At 45.6% G+C, this 6,000-nt stretch overlaps 1 protein-coding gene across 2 annotated transcripts in view; it reads left to right on the top strand.

Annotated features, from left to right (window-relative positions):
* Positions 1-263: 263 nt before the first annotated feature.
* Positions 264-6,000, top strand: part of SULF2 (sulfatase 2) — a 159,934-nt gene continuing 154,197 nt past the window's right edge. The window contains exon 1 of one of the 2 annotated variants that reach the window (XM_085314020.1): positions 264-282. The gene's annotated coding sequence lies outside the window, so the exon portion shown is untranslated. Of the gene's footprint in view, positions 283-776; positions 987-6,000 lie in introns of those variants that run through there. The other variant, XM_085314016.1, reaches the window with a different exon arrangement.

The raw sequence follows: 6,000 nt of genomic DNA, 5'->3' as shown, positions 1-6,000 counted from the left end.
TGCGCACAGGCTGTCCACATTGCTGTGCCAAATTAAGAACATTAAAAACACTTTGTGAAAGGCTAAGACTCTTAAAGTGCAAGAGACTCCTGATTTCTGCTGGAACAGCTGCACCGCAGGAGACGTCTACGAAGTCCAACCACACAGGGGAAGACTTTAGCCCTGTTTCAGCCCGTTCGCGCAGACGGGGCACGATGCTCCGCGCAGTACCGCGGCGGGCCTCCTGACATCCCATGAGGAGAGTCCTGACTACTCAGCGGGAAGTAAAGAAGTTTTTCCCAGGTCAGCACTTCACCGCCACCAGCGCGAGGAGGATTAGACCCCACACGCGCTTCTTCCCTGCTTCTGCCCCACCTCGCAGCCCCCCCAACCCACCTGGCACCTGACGGGCGGCGGCGCGGGCCGGGCCGCAGCGCTGCCACGGCCGCCGCCAGCCGAGCTCCTCGCCCCGCGGCGGGCCCGGCGGGAGCTGCGGGGCGGGGAGGCGAGGGATGGCGTGAGGGGAAAGGGACGGAGGGCGCGGTGAGGGGCGCCAGCCCTGAGGGGACGGGTGTGGGGGGAGGGGCGAGGCGCGCCTGAGGCGAGAGGGGGAGGGGCGGCGAGTAACGGCCGCAGCCCCCGCGGGCGCGGGGGGCGAGCAGCTCCTCGGCCCGGCCTAGCGCCTTGCCCGGCTCCCCACCTCCTCGGCCGGGGAGGCGGCAGCGCTTGGAGGAGGCGCCTCGCAACAGATGGTTAAAGCCGGCTCCTCGCCGCGGCCCGCATTGGCCGGCGGCGGGAGGAAGGGCGGGAGGGAGCCAGGCAGCCCCGCGCAGAGAGGGCGGCAGCGGCCGGAGCTGCGCGGCCCCGCGGCGGGGAGCGCAGCGCAGCGCCCGGCTCGCCCCCCGCGCCCGCGCTGAGGCGGCCGCCTGCCCGGCCGCCGCCGCGGCGGAGGTCGCCGCTGCCCAGGCGGCTGCGGCCACCTGTGAGCTTCCCGCCTGGCGGGTGCCGTAAGTATCGCCGCCCCCGCGCGCGGCCGGACTGGGGCCGCCGGGAGGGCTCCGGCTGCGGGAGGCCCGCGCCGCTCGGCTCCCCAGCGGCCGCCCGCGCGCGGGCCGGGCGAGCCGGGGTCGGCTGCTCGGCCGGCCGGGGCTGGTTTAACGCGGGCGGCATGGAAGCGGGGCGGGATCGGGGGCGCCCGTCCCCCGGCGGGAGGCTGCGCCAGCGTCGGGGAGATCTTCATCGCCGGCAAGAGAGGGGGCATCCTCCCCTTCTCCCCCCCCCCCCCCACTCCCCATTTCGGCTTCTCCGGTGCGGAGTCGCCTGGTGTGAGTATTTACCGGGTTTCGGTCCTCGGCGCTCTGCAGAGGGCTCGTCAGGTGGGTAGCCGAGATGCGGAGGAAGTGACTTGCCCAAGGTCACGCCGTGAGGCGGTGGCTGAGCTGGAAAATGCCGTGTGCTGCGCTAAAAACTTTTGGTTTCTAGCTCCGTGCTGGGCCGTTGAGCAGCACCACAAGGCTGCGGGGCTCCAGGCAGAGACAGGGCAGAGGTGTAGGTAGGTCTGTCGGTAGCTCGTTTTTTGTTCTCCGTTAAAGCATTATCTATCTGTGTGGCGCCAGGTGCGGTGTCCCTGAGTGTCTCGTTTGCTTTGCCTTCCCCAACCTGCAGGCAAGTGGATGAGTACACGTATGCTCTTACTTTTCTGTTACTAGTGTTAAGGTCAGTAGATGAAGGCACGGGTTGTTTATGAAAAGATGACTCCTTTTCTCTCCACTTTCACAGTGGCAGTAAGTTGTTCCTCTGCGATTCAGTGACTGCCTTTCCATGCCATAGGACAGTAGTTGCCAAAAGACTCTTAACTGGTTAGGTGTCAGCTGCGCTCCCAAAGTAACCTGCAGCACAGCAGCCTTACGTTTGTGTGCGTGCACGCGAGAGATGTTTGGGGGGCCGTGCTTTGACAACTTGCACGCTGGAGTTCAGCGTGATTGAGAGGTGACTAGAAGATGCAGCTGGAATAATCTAGTGCTAGTTATATGCGTAGCAACTTTCTCTCTTTCTGTCTCCAAATATGATTTCTGTACTCTGACATCCCCACTAATGTTGATTCAGTGATTCTATTTACTCATTATTTTGAAACAGAACTGAATCATGTCTGGGTGATACTTGAGGAAAATGTGTCTACTTTGATTCAAACATGCATCTTCTAAGGCATTCCTCTTGACAGAATATAACTAATTTTTGCATTTCATAGTATGTCCTGCAGCAGAGAAACTTAAAAAGTCGGAAGTGTACTGTTTAGAAACCAAACAAAACCCGCTACTATCTTCCTTAGTTTTACCTTAACTGTTCTGCTTGATCTTTGGGAAGTGGAATATGAAAAAGGTTGTTTTTTAAAAAAGAAAAACACCTCAACATGCTAATTAAATTAGGCTAAATTTATTTTTATTCTGTGTTAGGTGGTTCATGTGAGCTCTAGACTCTTCAGTCATAATCTTGGGATTCAAGGCAAGGTTTCTGGCACTTTAGGTTTTTCCTACTATATATGTTACATGATTTGTGTGAGGGAGTTTTCATGACTGAGATTTTTTTCATCTAATTCAGAAAGTAAAGTGTGATTCTCAAAGTATCTAATGGACTTTCTTTCCTGGACTTTCAAACATCTGGTTTTTGTTGTGTTTAGGGTATGTAACAACATTTGTTGCTTTAGACTACTTGTAAGGAGTCTGGTTTAAGGTAATTTCTAGCTGAAATTCCTTTTGTATAAAACTCTCTTGATTAGAATCTTGTCTTTCAATAGTAGTTACTGCATCATTCTTCCTAAAAGGCTAGAAAAAAGAAATCTGTGGTTGTGCTGAGTAACTAATACTATTTCATTAATCAAAGTGTTCAGCTGGAATATATGATGCTTTGCTATGGTTCTCTGTGTTTTTGTTTTGTTTTGTTCTTTTAAGTCTGTGTTGCATTGTTCTTACTTAAAATTAAGCATCTCTCTCATGAGGATTCCAGGTGAGAAAGATAATAGGCAGTCATCTGCAAGAAAGAAACTCAACAGGAACTGGCAATATCCAGTTTACAAATATAACTGATCTACGTATCTGAATGCAAATACTGTTGCTGCATAATGGCAGATATGTATAAAGAGACTAAAATAAATATCAAGAGTGAAGATAACTGTAAATATTTTTCCTTTTACAAAGGAGGTATTGCAGAAAGATTCATAGGCCTGTAATCCATATTTAGTGATTCTTCTTCATGCTGTTATTACGGTACAAAATAGAAACAAAGAGGTAATAGATATTTCCAAGATCCCTACAGTTTAGGGAGGAAGGTGAATTTGTATTTTCTCTTCTCTTTAAAATTGTTTTAGAAATAAATTTGACTTGAAACCAGGTCTAACTTGTTGTTTTCTAGATAGCATAGACCGATTAAAATATTTTATATTATATATAGTACAGTTATTTGGAGCCGATTTTTTTTTCTCCTTTTCCTCTCAATATCCTTCCCTTACCCATCTACAGCAGTAGTTTCTCTGAAGTTCGGAATAGAGCACAAAAGCTCAAGGGCTTGATTAGAGGTGTTGGTGAAATCATAATTGTGTGAAGAATGCTCCATGTCATTGCGCTTCCACAAAGCACAGATAAAATGTACCTTTTAAATAAAGCCTGCTGTATTAAGGATACTGCAGGTGAGAGATTCTTCCGGTAGTCATTCTCTTTTTTTTAATCAATATTCTGGGCTGACTTCTCAGGCCTAGGGTGGACATTTTGGGTCTATGTTTTCAATATAAAAAGGGATGTTCCAATATGCTTATGTTTTTGAGAATATGTTGGTTTCATTCCAATACAAACCACAATGTAATTTGAAACTTGAAAAGCTGTCATGAGAGTGACTGGTTGTTTTTTCTTTTTTTTCCTTCTTTCTATCAGTTGTACTGATTTTTAATAGACTTGGAGTTCTTGTGTAACTTAGGAAACTGCATTTCTAACTATTCTTTATCGCTAGTCACCTACAACCTCATCCCCAAAATGACATATATAGAGAAGTGCTAGAGTGATAATTAAAATTTGGTGAGGGAGGATTTCAACTAATCAGTGGTTGACCTCTGTAACAGGAGAACAGTTATGTACAATTTCTTAGTTCCTTAGAATGTTGCTTCAGACCTTTCTCCATACTAGATAAAACTATACCTTTCTACAAATACAGATACTGAAAGTACCCAGGTCTTCAGCAAAGCTCAGTGCTGTTTCTGATGCAGTAAAAATGCCTCAGTGAACTGGTATTTTTATCTCCTTTCTTGTAAGGAGTTGTATTTGAGTTCCAGTGTTCAGCTTATACGTGAAACAAGTGTGCCAATCTTGCGTGACTGCCCCAGGATTTCTCACAAACAGATTTTGCTGACCTGTGTGTGTTAGTGCCTATGATCATCTTACCTTACCATGGTTAAATGGAAGCTTGTATTTTCTGTCTCTACCAACACCGTTCTGTATCTGTTTAAGTGAACAGCTCAGCCTAGACTCGTCTCTGGGTGTGTACGTGCACACGTGTGCACTCATGAAAAGTATGCTAGTGTGTATCTGTGTTCCTATTTTCCAAATACCAATGAGCAGAATTTCATGTGGAAGTGCTTGAAATAATGTCTTCCTGTATTCTGTCCATGAGGTGAAGTTTGTTTTGGTGCTCAGAATGACTAAAACCACTAGTATGAAAGATCCAACAACAGAATCTAGGAAACTTTGTTCAGGAGAACTTTTTTGTAAAGCAGAATGAGAATCATAAAGGTACCTTGGCTTTATTTTAGTTTTATAACACCCTATTTTGTGTGTGCAGCCTTTATAACACAGATGCAGTTCTTATATCAAATATTTTTATGATCTAAATTTATATACAGTAAACTGAAGTAACTAGAAAAGCAGAATGTATAGAGTGACATACTGAGATCTCTAACCTGGTTTTGTTATAGCAGTGCTTTGGGTTTTTTGTGAAAGCTGTAGAAGACTTGTGTAGCTATTTTTCTTAACGAGCGTGTTCTAAATTTTAGATTCTTGTTTTGTATTTGTTGCCTGTATCTTCTGGCCTTAGTTCATCTTACACAGTAAAAGCATGATAGTAGCTCACAGTTAAGTGAGTTTAAGCAGTTTGTGATTAAGTACAGGTTTTAACATGTAACCACTAGTCCTAATTAGCCCTGTTAATAGATTTTTGGGAGATAGTGTCAAAAAGGTGTCTACTGGACAGGCTGCAGAGCTGTCTCTAATCTGCATATTGTGTTCTAAAATTAAGGATGGTAATAAATTTGCAGCCGTGATGAAACAGTTTAAATGTAAATACATCATGAGGGGTAACATCAAAAATTGGATAAAGTCTCATTGCTCTAGAAGGACATGTCCCGTATAGGAATAGGTAGCACCTTTTTCTAAAAGAAAGGAAAGCAGTTGAATTGACTTTCTGATTTGAAGATCTTGGAGAGGCAGCAACAATTGCAGAAGGCTAAGATTGTTGGTCATCAAGTTAGAAGGTCATACTGCTGTGATCTGAAACTTCTGGCCATCTCTGAGATTAAGTCATTGAATATTACTACCAAATGTAATAGATGGGTTTTGTATATTTTAAAACTTATGTTTTCTAGTAATGTTTGGGAGAGGAGTACTGGGGATCTTCAAGATGCTGAAGTGCATCAGAAGCTGTTGTCATTTAGAATATGGAAACTGAATGAGGAAAGCTTGTAGGCTTACAGGCTCTGCAATTCCTGATCAACAGACCTGTTGTGTATATTTTCTTTTATCTGCTAATAAATTTAATATTTCATCTGGATTCTGTCTTCAATATGATTGAAGTCTAAAAATGTCAAGTTCTTTGCAGATCTTTCTTTGCAGTATTATCCTCACGTATTACCCCATGGTTACTGTCCTTCAATGGAAGGGAAGAGTGTAGGTTAAAATGACAGTAGTTCATGAGGATGTACACGTGTGATTTTATTTACTTATTCCTAGCTTTGTTATAAGCATCCTTACCTAACACATTCCA

Source organism: Rhea americana, unplaced genomic scaffold (genome assembly GCF_003343005.1).
Source record: "Rhea americana isolate MKP2758 unplaced genomic scaffold, rheAme1 scaffold_4, whole genome shotgun sequence".
Classification (NCBI taxonomy): domain Eukaryota; kingdom Metazoa; phylum Chordata; class Aves; order Rheiformes; family Rheidae; genus Rhea; species Rhea americana.
Note: the sequence above shows the minus strand (reverse complement) of the source record. Positions and strands in the feature narration are given on the sequence as shown.